The sequence below is a fragment of the Stenella coeruleoalba genome (genome assembly GCF_951394435.1).
Source record: "Stenella coeruleoalba genome assembly, chromosome: 15".
NCBI lineage: Eukaryota > Metazoa > Chordata > Mammalia > Artiodactyla > Delphinidae > Stenella > Stenella coeruleoalba.
In genome coordinates, this window is record NC_137161.1 from 23,479,045 (window position 1) to 23,492,781 (window position 13,737).

Consider the following 13,737-nt stretch of genomic DNA (forward strand, 5'->3'; position numbering starts at 1 on the left):
TCTGTTTGCTAGTAATTTGTTGAGGATTTTTGCATCTATGTTCATCAGTGATATTGGCCTGTAGTTTTCTTTCTTTGTGACATCCTTGTCTGGTTTTGGTATCAGGGTGATGGTGACCTCGTAGAATGAGTTGGGGAGTGTTCCTCCCTCTGCTATATTTTGGAAGAGTTTGAGAAGGATAGGTGTTAGCTCTTCTCTAAATGTTTGATAGAATTCGCCTGTGAAGCCATCTGGTCCTGGGCTTTTGTTTGTTAGAAGATTTTTAATCGCAGTTTCAATTTCAGTGCTTGTGATTGGTCTGTTCATATTTTCTATTTCTTCCTGATTCAGTCTTGGCAGGTTGTGCCTTTCTAAGAATTTGTCCATTTCTTCCAGGTTGTCCATTTTATTGGCGTAGAGTTGCTTGTAGTAATCTCTCATGATCTTTTGTATTTCTGCAGTGTCAGTTGTTACTTCTCCTTTTTCATTTCTAATTCTATTGATTTCAGTCTTCTCCCTTTTTTTCTTGATGAGTCTGGCTAATGGTTTATCAATTTTGTTTATCTTCTCAAAGAACCAGCTTTTAGTTTTATTGATCTTTGCTATCGTTTCCTTCATTTATTTTTCATTTATTTCTGATCTCATTTTTATGATTTCTCTCCTTCTGCTAAGTTTGGGGGTTTTTTGTTCTTCTTTCTCTAATTGCTTTAGGTGCAAGGTTAGGTTGTTTATTCGAGATGTTTCCTGTTTCTTAAGGTAGGATTGTATTGCTATAAACTTCCCTCTTAGAACTGCTTTTGCTGCATCCCATAGATTTTGAGTCATCGTGTCTCCACTGTCATTTGTTTCTAGGTATTTTTTGATTTCCTCTTTGATTTCTTCAGTGATCACTTCATTATTAAGTAGTGTATTGTTTAGCCTCCATGTGTTTGTATTTTTTACAGATCTTTTCCTGTGATTGATATCTAGTCTCATAGCGTTGTGGTCGGAAAAGATACTTGATACAATTTCAATTTTCTTAAATTTACCAAGGCTTGATTTGTGACCCAAGATATGATCTATCCTGGAGAATGTTCCATGAGTACTAGAGAAAAATGTGTATTCTGTTGTTTTTGGATGAAATGTCCTATAAATATCATTTAAGTCCATCTTGTATAATGTATCATTTAAAGCTTGTGTTTCCTTATTTATTTTCATTTTGGATGATCTGTCCATTGGTGAAAGTGGGGTGTTAAAGTCCCCTACTATGAATGTGTTACTGTCGATTTCCCCTTTTATGGCTGTTAGTATTTGCGTTATGTATTGAGGTGCTCCTATGTTGGGTGCATAAATATTTACAACTGTTATATCTTCTTGGATCGATCCCTTGATCATTATGTAGTGTCCTTCTTTGTCTCTTCTAATAGTCTTTATTTTAAAGACTATTTTGTCTGATATGAGAATTGCTACTCCAGCTTTCTTTTGGTTTCCATTTGCATGAAATATCTTTTTCCATCCCCTTACTTTCAGTCTGTATGTGTCTCTAGGTCTGAAGTGGGTCTCTTGTAGACAGCAAATATATGCGTCTTGTTTTTGTATCCATTCAGTCAATCTGTGTCTTTTGGTGGGAGCATTTAGTCCATTTACATTTAAGGTAATTATTGATATGTATGTTCCTATTCCTATTTTCTTAATGTTTTGGGTTCGTTATTGTAGGTCTTTTCCTTCTCTTGTGTTTCTTGCCTAGAGAAGTTCCTTTAGCAGTTGTTGTATAGCTGGTTTGGTGGTGCTGAACTCTCTCAGCTTTTGCTTGTCTGTAAAGGTTTTAATTTCTCCATCAAATCTGAATGAGATCCTTGCTGGGTAGAGTAATCTTGGTTGCAGGTTTTTCTCCTTCATCACTTTCAATATGTCCTGCCACTCCCTTCTGGCTTGCAGAGTTTCTGCTGAAAGATCAGCTGTTAACCTTATGGGGATTCCCTTGTGTGTTATTTGTTGTTTTTCCCTTGCTGCTTTTAATATGTTTTCTTTGTATTTAATTTTTGACAGTTTGATTAATATGTGTCTTGGCGTATTTCTCCTTGGATTTATCCTGTATGGGACTCTCTGTGCTTCCTGGACTTGATTAACTATTTCCTTTCCCATATTAGGGAAGTTTTCAACTATAATCTCTTCAAATATTTTCTCAGTCCCTTTCTTTTTCTCTTCTTCTGGAACCCCTATAATTCGAATGTTGGTGTGTTTAATGTTGTCCCAGAGGTCTCTGAGACTGTTCTCAGTTCTTTTCATTCTTTATTCTGCTCTGAATTAGTTATTTCCACTATTTTATCTTCCAGGTCACTTATCCGTTCTTCTGCCTCAGTTATTCTATTGATCCCATCTAGAGTATTTTTCATTTCATTTATTGTGTTGTTCATCATTGTTTGTTTCATCTTTAGTCCTTCTAGGTCCTTGTTAAATGTTTCTTGCATTTTGTCTATTCTATTTCCAAGATTTTGGATCATCTTTACTATCATTATTCTGAATTCTTTTTCAGGTAGACTGCCTATTTCCTCTTCATTTGTTAGGTCTGGTGGGTTTTTATCTTGCTCCTTCATCTGCTGTGTGTTTTTCTGTCTTTTCATTTTGCTTATCTTACTGTGTTTGGGGTCTCCTTTTTGCAGGCTGCAGGTTCGTAGTTCCTGTTGTTTTTGGTGTCTGTCCCCAGTGGCTAAGGTTGGTTCAGTGGGTTGTGTAGGCTTCCTGGTGGAGGGGACTAGTGCCTGTGTTCTGGTGGATGAGGCTGGATCTTGTCTTTCTGGTGGGCAGGTCCACGTCTGGTGGTGTGTTTTGGGGTGTCTGTCAACTTATTATGATTTTGGGCAGCCTCTCTGCTAATGGGTGGTGTTGTGTTCCTGTCTTGCTAGTTGTTTGGCATAGGATGTCCAGCACTGAAGCTTGCTGGTCGTTGAGTGAAGCTAGGTGCTGGTGTTGAGATGGAGATCTCTGGGAGATTTTCGCCGTTTGATATTATGTGCAGCTGGGAGGTCTCTTGTGGACCAGTGTCCTGAAGTTGGCTCTCCCACCTCAGAGGCACAGCACTAACTCCTGGCTGCAGCACCAAGAGCCTTTCATCCACACAGCTCAGAAGAAAAGGGAGAAAAAGTAGAAAGAAAGAATTAGTAGAAGTAGAAAGAAAGAAAGGAGGGAGGGAGGGAGGGAGGGAGGGAGCAAGGAAGTAAGGAGGGAAGGAAGGAAAAAAAGAAAGAAAGAAGATAAAGTAAAATAAAATAAAGTAAGATAAATATAATAAAGTTATTAAAATAAAAAATTATTATTAAGAGGAAAAAAAAAACAAAAAACAAAAATACGGATGGATAGAACCCTGGAACAAATGGTGGAAGCAAAGCTATACAGACAAAATCTCACACAGAAGCATACACATACACACAAAAAAAGGAAAAGAGGAAAGAATAATAAATCTTGCTCTCAAAGTCCACCTCCTTAATTTGGGATGATTCGTTGTCTATTCACGTATTCCACAGATGCAGGGTACATCAGGTTGATTGTGGAGCTTTAATCCGCTGCTTCTGCGGCTGCTGGGAGAGATTTCCCTTTCTCTTCTTTGTTCTCACAGCTCCCAGGGGCTCAGCTTTGGATTTGGCCCCGCCTGTGAGTGTAGGTCGCCGGAGTGCGTCTGTTCTTTGCTCAGACAGGACGTGGTTAAAGGAGCCGCTGATTCGGAGGCTCTGGCTCACTCAGGTCGGGGGTAGGGAGGGTCCTGCAGCGGCAGAGGCCAGCGTGACGTTGCACCAGCCTGAGGCGTGCCGTGCGTTCTCCCGGGGGAGTTGTCCCTGGATCCCGGGACCCTGGCAGTGGCGGGCTGCACAGGCTCCCCGGAAGGGGTGTGTGGATAGTGACCTGTGTTCGCACACAGGCTTCTTGGTGGCGGCAGCAGCAGCCTTAGCGTCTCATGCCCGTCTCTGGGGTCCGCGCTTTTAGCCACGGCTCGCGCCCGTCTCTGGAGCTCCTTTAAGCGGCGCTCTTAATCCCCTCTCCTCGCGCACCAGGAAATAAAGAGGGAAGAAAAAGTCTCTTGCCTCTTCTGCAGGTCCAGACTTTTCCCCGGACTCCCTTCCGGCCAGCCGTGGCGCACTAACGCCCTGCAGGCTGTGTTCACGCCGCCAACCCCAGTCCTCTCCCTGCGCTCCGACCGAAGCCCCGCCCGCTCCGGCGGGGGAGCAGACAAGCCTCTCGGGCTGGTGAGTGCCGGTCGGCCCTGATCCTCTGCGCTGGAATCTCTCCGCTTTGCCCTCCGCACCCCTGTTGCTGTGCTCTACTCCACGGCTCCGAAGCTCCCACTCTCCGCCACCCGCAGTTTCCGCCCGCGAAGGGGCTTCCTAGTGTGTGGACACTTTTCCTCCTTCACAGCTCCCTCCCGCTGGTGCAGGACCCGTCCCTATCCTTTTGTCTCTGTTTTTTTTTTCCTTTTGCCCTAACCAGGTACGTGGGGGGTTTCTTGCCTTTTGGGAGGTCTGAGGTCTTCTGCCAGCGTTCAGTAGGTGTTCTGTAGGAGTTGTTCCATGTGTAGATGTATTTCTGGTGTATCTATGGGGAGGAATGTGATCTCCGCGTCTTACTCTTCTGCCATCTTCCCGGAAGTAAATAAATTTATTTTTAAAAAACCTTTTAAATGCAATGCTGAGCTTCCAAGAAAGTAAGAGATTTTAGAGTGGAAAAAAAAAAAAAAACAGAATAAAAGCAGGAACTGCTTTAAAACATACCCAGGATTTTGTTCTTATCCATGTTTGGTGAAGCCAACAGATCAGGAGATGGTTGCCATTGAAAAGATAGTCTGTTGTTTCAGTTTTCTGTGTGTGGGGGTGGTGGTGCATGCTGTACCCTGCAGGGCCACACGGGGAAGCATGAGGGCCAGTTCAGAGGCAGAAGGAGGAAGGGAAGTGTGAGGGCCAGAGCCTTTATTGTGGTTTCTGCAGTAAAGGCAGGACAAGGCAGTGTAAGCAGGCTTAGGATTGGCTAGTTTGAATAATTCCTGTGGGCTCTGGGGTACGGGGGCTGTCTCACTGTCTCTTGTTGTCTGGAACCTGGCCCTGAGGATGATTAGGGCAGAGGAATATTACTTCCTGGAGTATAAGAGCCAGATAGAGGAGGTGGTTGGACATTGTATGGGCTCTAGATTGGTTGGTTTGTATATGAAAGGTGCTCTGGCAGGTGTGTTGTTTGCTAACTCTAGGAATTAGTATCCCTGACAGGTGCAGTTTCTCCCGGGCCAGTATGGCTCCAGATACCACAGCATCAAGATTACAGAAAACAAGAAAATATAGTTAATAACAGGGACCTAGGGAAAAGGAATGCTAAAGCTGGCTTTCACCCCACACTTACTGCTGACCTGGGAAACCTCATCTTCCTCGTGGATGGTTGACAGGCAGTGAGGACAGAAGATGAAGTCCTGGGGCTACCTAGGGGAGGAGTTTGACTGAACGGCCTTATATAAAGTGGAGCCCCCAAAATTACACCCTCTGCATAAGGATGAACAAAAATAGGAACTTGAAAGGCAGAAGGAGACACCAAGGAAACTTGCCTGTCTTAAACTTGGCATTGGTTAGAGGGGAAAAAGTTTCCCCTAGCATCCATGACCACAAGCTGGCTCTAATACAGTTCAGGGCCTGAGTTCCCACCATCTGTGTGATCCCCAAAACCTCAAGTGGAGGATTTATTTTAAAGTGGCTGCAGGCTGGTAGTTTGCCTAGGAAACTGGCAGGAGTGAAAACAAGCTCTCTCTGGCAGAGAACACCCACAACAGCCCCTCAGCATGAGTTAAACAAAACATGAATCATGATTAAAAAGTACTGAAATATAAAGAAAAAAGCCACCATGGGAGGGTGGGAGGGAGACGCAAGAGGGAGGAGATATGGGGATATATGTATATGTATAGCTGATTCACTTTGTTATAAACCAGAAATGAACACACCACTGTAAAGCAATTATACACCAATAAAGATGTTTAAAAAAAAAAAGTCACCATGAGTAAGAATTAGCAAAAATAACAACACATTCCAGACCCCCAAGGTCGTTGATATTGGAATGACTAGATAGAGAATGTAAAATAAGTATATATGAAACGTTTAAAGAAATAAAAGAATGAATTTAAAATGAGCAAGGAACAAGAGACTACTAAAAATAAACAGCAAGTTGAAAGGCCCAGTTAGAATGTTTAGAAATTAAAAGTGTAATGTTTTTAAATTTAAAACTCAATAATGGAGCAAAAAATTTGAACAGTCACTTCACAAAAGCAAATATATATATAAGGCCAATAAGCACATGCAAAGATGCTCAACGTGCTTCATCAGCAGGGAAATGCAAATTAAAACCACAATGAGCTACAATTTCACAAGCGCTAGATTGACGAAAATAAAAAGACTGACGATACCAGGTGTGAAAGATGTGGGGCAACTGGAACTCTCATACATGGCAGGTAGGAGTGTAAAAAGACTAAAAATATATTGCTGTGTATAAATTACACTTCAGTAATTTATGCATAAGTTATGAATTTACTTAATTACACAGTTATCAAAAACAGAAAAAGTAAGTTTTCTAAATATAGTTTAAACCATGCAATATAGTGCTATATATTGCTTGGGGACGTATGTATATGTAGTAAAAGTATTTTTCCTTTTTTTTTTCTGTGAGTGAGAAACCCCAAATAAAGGGTCTGGCTACTTCAGGGATGAAAAAGGAATTAAGTCAGGTCAGGGGGACTCAGGAGACTCAGGGGACATTTGTCGGTAGTGTTTAATTTATGAAACAGGGCACACACATGCTCATTGTATTATTTTTTAATACAATTAAAAAATTGTAATTATTTTTATTTAGTTAAAATATTCTTAATTTAAAAAGTAAAAAAAGGAATAAAATGTAAAATATGCTCATTGTAAAAAAATGAAGGTCAAGCAATATGGAAAGTTACAAATTGAATAGTAAGATGTATAAGGGTATACATCTTTCCACATATTTTCTGCTTCATTATATCTTTTGTTATACTTGTATGTCTTAAGTATTTCAGTAATTAATTTGAAAGTAAATAAAAGTCATCTTGTGCAACCTCTCAGCTAACTCCTTGAGGTGGAAGATCTCTCCCTGGTAACTTCCTGTTTACACTCAATCGGAGATTAGGTCCGGCAAGAGCCACCTCGGGTTATGACAATGACATTTCTTTCATTTCCACCCCATACTGTCTCCCTAGGCTACCAACCTGGCTCCTGCGGACGCCAACGGCAAAGCAGACCCCTATGTGGTGGTGAGCGCTGGCTGGGAGCGGCTGGACACCAAGGAGCGCTACATCCTCAAGTAGCTGAATCCCATCTTTGGAGAGTGAGGCTGGGCCCTGGGCTTGGGAATGGAGAGCAACTTTGCCATCCCGCCCTGTGGCTCTCACTCAGGCAGCTGATGTGGTGTGGGGGAATGGACAGAAGCTGTTGAGTCCCCTCACACCCCTACCCCTCACAAGACCACCTCCTAGGGTGTGGAGGTGTTCTCATCACGCTCTCTCCTGGCCAGGGCCCTAGAGCTCAGCATCTCTCTCCCTGCTGAGCCAGAGTTGACCGTGGCTGTGTTTGATCATGACCTCGTGGGTTCTGATGACCTCATCAGAGAGACCCACATTGATCTGGAAAACCGATTCTATAGCCACCACAGGGCGAACTGTGGGCTGGCATCCCAGTATGACGTCCCAGTATGACGTGTGAGTCCAACAGGGCCCTCAGGAGTCATTCTAAGTCTGACCAAAGACATTCAAGTTCGCATCCCACCTGTCTGTCCAGATCCTTTGATTTCATAGAAGGGGACTCCCCTGCGACCAAGACATAATAGCTTAATGGTCAAGAAATGGGCTTGGGAGTTGGGATCCTGTAACTAATAAGTCACTTGGCTTTCCTGAGCTTCAGTTTCCTCATCTGAAAGACGGGTAATATCAGTATCTCCTTCACAGGAGCACCTGCCATGCATATTTGATTTTCACCGTTACCGTAAGCGAGGGCTTACGGCCAACCTGTCCCGCAGAGGAGTCACAAACCTGGATCCCAAGTCCTCAAGGGCACCCATCCCTGCCCCTGTGCCCAAGTACGTTCATATCGTGGATCCAACTGAGGCACATTCCTTTTCTGCTGCAGGGATGGCTACAGTGCCTGGCGTGACGCATTTCGGCCTTCGCAGATCCTGGCGGTGCTGTGCCTACCCTGTGGCCTCCCCCCACCTGAATACCGAGCCGGGGCTGTCAAGGTGGGCAGCAAACTCTGACACCGCCAGAGACCCTGCCCCCAGGTACCAGCCCCTCTCCGCTGCACAGTCCAGAGGGAGCAAGATGGAAGAACAAGGTACAGGGGGGCCCTGGTGCCCAGCCTAGTGTGCCCCACAAAGAGCCCGCCTCCCTCTGCAAGCAGAGGAGCTGAGTTTTGGCTGAGTAAGGATGATAGTGGAGAGAAAGTGGTCTTTGTTGGTGAGTGTGAGATCTCCAGGGAGCCCTAGCGAACCCCTCGGAGCCGTAGCTAACTGGGGACACAGGGGTCCCATACAACATAAAATACGGATGCAGAATTTAGCTCATGCTTCATATATGGCCAGTGGTCTGTTCTCTAAGCAAGGTCTGCACAGAGGCCACAAAGCCTCCAACCCCACTGTCCCCCTGACTGCTGGCTTTTCACTGGCAAAAGTTGTTAGAGCTTTCTGTGCATTGTGGACTTGCCCTCCCAGCCCGTGGGTTTGTCCGATGCAGCAGCTGCCTCCGCCTAGAGTGTCTATTGAGTGCAGGGGGAGGAAGGGAGGAGAGTTGGGAACTGTGCGGAACCCAAGCTCACACACCTCTTGTTGTAGGTAGTGGGGACTCCGAGGTGGCAAGTGAGGTCCGTGAGGAGCCCCAGGCATTGCTGGTGCTGCGGCGCTGGCAGGAGACGCCTGGGCTTGGGATCCAGCTGGTACCTGAGCACGTAGAAACACGGCCCCTCTACCATCGCCGCAGCCCAGGCCTGCTGCAGTTGAAGGAGGGCTCAGCACCCAACCCCGGAACCCCAGGACTCCCACCTGGTCCTGGACCTGGGCCCCCAGGACGCCCTTTCTCCAAGACCTCCACCTGGGCACTGCCACTTTGGACTTCGGCTCCTGATCCTGGTGCCCAGCATCCCCACTCCAGTCTTGGACTTCCATCCTGGACCCCATACCTACACCCTGGACTCTGGTTCTGAAGGATCCCCACCCGTGGGCCACCAAGGCTCAGACCTGGCACTCCCAACCTGACCTCTACCCCAGATTCCTAGGATCTGGACCTGGGAGCAGTAGATCTTACTTTTGATCTCAGCCTTCCACTTCTGGGGCCTCATCTCTGAACCCTCAGGCTAACGTCAACCCTGGAATTCCCAGTTCAGACTCCACCTTCATCCTCATACCCCAGGATCTGCCCTCTTGACCCCAGCTCTTCTCTCCACCTGGGGTAAGGCACAACCTCTGGCCACAGGGCCGTTAGGGGGGTGGGACCCAGCAAGACCCTTTAGCCTCTTCCTGTGCCCCCAGGGATCCCTTCATGTGTGGATTGACATCTTCCCCGGAGATGTGCCTGCCCCACCTCCAGTTGACGTCAAGCGTCGGCAGCCAATCAGGTAAGAGAGTCCTGGTCCATCCTCCCATGGGGTGGGCACATCTTGGACAGCCCACATCTTGGACAAGGGCTCTCTGAAAACCTGTGCAAGGGCCCCTGTGAAGCAGGCAGAGCTGATCCAGGCTTCAGATAGGTGAGCCATTAAATTCCCTTTTTTTTTTTCATAAGCCATTGTGAATTGGGTGTCTGTTACTTGCAACTAAAACAGTCCAAATACCAGTTAACCCCCTTTTGACCTGAGCTACTCTGAGTGGAGGGTGTGTGCACTTCAGATGTCAGCAATCTGTCACTTTCTACCTCTGGGCTCTGCTTTCCTTGGTGTCACTCTCATGGAGACTTATGCAGTCTGGGGTCCAAGTGGCTTTTAACAGTGGAGGCTTACATCTTACCAACCGGACCACTTGAGCAGGAAAAAAAACCACGTCTTTCCCAGTTAGAGCAAAAGTCTCGAGCTGACTCTCATTGGACCAGCTTGGGTCAAATGCTGATTCCTGAACCAACCTTTGTGATCAGGGAGCTGTAATGCATTGACTGGCCAGTCCTGGGTGATGTCGTAGGTGATATACCAACCTCTGGAGCCAGAGAGGGGTTGGTCCGCCCCGCCAGGATAACACAGACTGACAGTAGTGGGGGTGGAGTGGGAGTCACCAACAGAAAATCAGAGTGCTGTCAACAAGAGAGGGGAAATTGATACGGGGCAAAAGAAAACAATAGATATCCAGGAAACCTCATGACAGACAAGGACAGGGCTATTTGGGGTAGGATCAAGAATGTCACAGCCCTTCCTTCTGTCCCCCAGGGGCTGCGTGCTGTCATCCCCACTTGGTGTCTCTCTGCAGACTGTCTCTCTCTGCTTGCACAGCACTTTGGCTTGTGGTGGCTCCAGCTCTGCATCTGATGCTTTTTGAGTCAAACTTTCAGGGTCTTGATTCCAAATTTATGGGCGGGAGAAGCCCATTGGCCCAGCTTGGGTCAGCAGACCATTCCTGGTGCCATCCGGGGGGGTGGGGGTGGTCGGTGATACCTGGGGCTGTCCCTTCAAGGGACCACAGACATCCTGATCACCCGGCTGGGCACACATCAGGTGCTCAATGCATGTCAGTGGCCCTGGCCCACGTCCTTCCTGCAGCCCCTCCCAGGACCCCTCTCGAGAGTCTGAAAACCCTCCCCCAATACATCCCTCAGCTATGAGCTCAGAGTCATCATCTGGAACACGGAGGATGTAGTTCTGGATGATGCAAACCCACTCACTGGAGAGATGTCGAGTGACATCTACGTGAAAAGGTAGGCCTACAGGCCGAGCGGGCACATGGCTGTGCACTGAGGTGAGATTTCAAACAGGGGCTTGGGCCCTGGGCTGAGCCAGAGCTCTGTCCCCTAAGCCCTCGATGGCGCCCGGAGCTGGGTGGAGGGACCAGTCTGGTGGTGAGTGGAGGGGCAGGCTAGGTGAGGAGCCGGTTTCTGGGCTCCGTCCAGCACGGATGCCCATCCCCTCCGCCTGCACCTTTCCCCTGGCTCCAGCTGGGCAAAGGGGCTGGAGCAAGACAAGCAGGAGACAGACGTTCACTTCAACTCTCTGACAGGGGAGGGAACTTCAAGGGCGCTTCGTGTTCCGCTTTGACTACCTGCCCACAGAGCGAGAGGTGAGCGTCCGTTGCTGGCCTGGACCCTTCGCCCTGGAGGAAGCTGAGTTCCGGCAGCCATCTGTGCTGGTCCTGCAGGTCTGGGACTATGACTGCATCTCTGCCAGCGAACGACTTCCTTGCTACTGCTTAGCTGCCCTCCTACCTCAACCCCTGGCCCCGATTTCTGCCCTCATTGCCCTGTCCCCTCTCTCCTGGGTTCCCTACTCTAACCCAATCCTCAATCCTGGATTTCAGACTCTAGGTCTGCTTTCTGGCCTAATTACTGAACTTATTCAGCTCTGAGCACCATAACCTCCATTTCCACCCAAATCTCCCACTCAATCCTCTAATTTGACCTGAGCTCGGGTTACACTGGACTCGACTCCATGGCCTTTAGTCCCTGCTTTGGCGGTCTGGTCCCATCCTTGGGCCCTGTATCATCAGGGTCTGACAACCTGCTGACATTTGGGCTGTGGTGTGTGGTCCATAGCTGTGGCCTGACTGCCACATTCTAACTTTGGATGCCCCGATTTACAATCCCGCTGTGCTGCCCCTCCCCCAAGATGCTCTCAGCCATCTTGTCACTTTCTACCTCTGGGCTCGGCTTTCCTTGGTGTCATTCTCAGGGAGGGGAGGTTGGTTCAGATAGACCTTGAGCTCCTGCCTAACCCAGAGAGCTCTGGACCTGCAGGATCCTTGGAGCTGCAGCTACTGGACATGGTGCGAGGGGCCTGGGGCCCCGAGCTCTGCTCCGTGTGGCTGGTCCGGGACGGGGCCGGGCCAAGGCGTAATATGTTTCGCTGCCGCCGCTTGCGGGGCTGGTGGCCTGTAGTGAAGCTGCGGGTGCCGGAGGCTCAGGCTGGCAAGAAGAGGAAGAAGAGGAAGAAGGGCCGGCCAGAAGACTTAAGAGTTCTTGGACTCAGGAGGCAACGTCTACATCCTCACGGTGGGTGCGGCCAGGGCAGGAACCGGGCCAGGCAGGGGCCAGGCCTGAGCCGGCCTAAGAACTTGGCTTCCGTCGCCCCTTTTCCAGGGGAAGGTGGAAGCCGAGTTTGAGCTGCTGACTGTGGAGGAGGCTGAGAAACGTCCAGTGGGAAAGAGGCGCAAGGAGCCAGAGCCCTCGGAGAAGCCCAAGGGTGCGGGCGGTGCTGTGCAGGAGGCGGGGCCAGAGCCTGGGGGAGGGGGGAGGGGGCAGCTGGGGGGCTTCCTCATCATTCCGACACCACCTGCTTCCCCGCAGCTGCCCCGAAACCTCCTTCAACTGGTTTGTGAACCCCCTGAAGACCTCCGTCTTCTTCGTCTGGCGCCGGTGCTGGCGCATCCTGCTGCTGCTGGCGGCGCTGATCACTGTCTTCCTTCTCCTCGTCTCCTACACCAGGCCTGGCCTGATCAACCAGGTCACCGTCCGCCCCCTCCACCGCCCCTGACTGACCTTGGACACTCATCTCGTAATGCCAGCTCCTCAACTCCTGCCCCTGGTGTCCTTCCCACCAACAGGAACCATCATGGCGTTCCCTGCTTTCTCTGTGTAAACCTTACGAGGTATCCACCCTGTCCCCTGAACACATGCTGCATATAATAAATGACACTAGGGGCAGAGAACAGATGTGTTCTTGGGTGGCCTCGGGCGCATGAATGCACAGGATGGAAGGCTGCCCATGTGGCCCTGCTGCCGGGAAGGACAGGGCCCCGCGGCGGGTCACAGCCGAGGAGCCCTGGCCACCGAGGTGTCAGGCCCTCGAGCAGCTCACCTGCTGCGCCTGCTCATGCCAGTGGCTGGGTCCCTCTCACCCCATCTGCCGTGGCTTCTGCTGCTCCATTGCAGCTAAGCCCTTTATGTGCTCCGTGAACCTGTACCGACCCTGAGAGAAGGCAGATCACTTAGGACACTTGACTGCAAGTGACAGAAATCCTAACCCAAGCTGGCTTAAGCAAAAAGGGAATTTATTGGCTTACACAGCTGTAATTCCCTGGAATTGGTTGGCTTCAGGTGCTGTTTGTCTCAGGGTTCAAACAATGTCACTAGGACTGGTTCTCTGCCTGAGCTTGGCGCTACAGTCCTCAGGGGAAGCTCATTTGCAGACAGGGGCTCTCCTCGGAAATGCAGGACGGCTGCAGCAACCCCACGTCTCCCCATACGCATGTCCGGAAGGAAAGAAAGCTTTCCTAGGCCTGACAGATGCTAGCTTGCTCTGGGTCACTGGGGTGTGGGTGTGGGATGGGATATGCTGATTGGGGCCCTCCCCTGGGGCTTAGGGTGGGAGATCAGCCCTCTTCCCAAATCACACAAGCAGACAGTGGGCAGGGAGGTTCCCAGAGGAAACCCAGGATACCTTAACAAGGGGGAATGGTTCCCAGGTGACCAAAAAAACAAGGCTCACTACAGCTGACAATATCACCTGCAATTCATAAATGAGACAAGGGCCCACCAATAACACGTCCAAGGTCATAGCTCGTAAGTGGCCACATCAGAGCTGGGTCTCATGTCCGGCTGCCTCCAGAAGTTTT

The 13,737-nt window shown here is 48.9% G+C and overlaps 1 pseudogene across 1 annotated transcript in view; it reads left to right on the forward strand.

The window, feature by feature from the left end:
* Positions 1 to 12,740, forward strand: part of LOC307198033 (fer-1-like protein 4) — a 48,044-nt pseudogene extending 35,304 nt beyond the window's left edge. Inside the window, exons 31-40 of the transcript in view lie at positions 7,202 to 7,329; positions 7,516 to 7,686; positions 8,127 to 8,277; positions 8,827 to 8,986; positions 9,501 to 9,605; positions 10,790 to 10,888; positions 11,126 to 11,365; positions 11,921 to 12,175; positions 12,263 to 12,365; positions 12,470 to 12,740. The product of the transcript in view is annotated as a fer-1-like protein 4 (transcript). The remainder of the gene's footprint in view (positions 1 to 7,201; positions 7,330 to 7,515; positions 7,687 to 8,126; positions 8,278 to 8,826; positions 8,987 to 9,500; positions 9,606 to 10,789; positions 10,889 to 11,125; positions 11,366 to 11,920; positions 12,176 to 12,262; positions 12,366 to 12,469) is intronic.
* Positions 12,741 to 13,737: the final 997 nt, after the last annotated feature.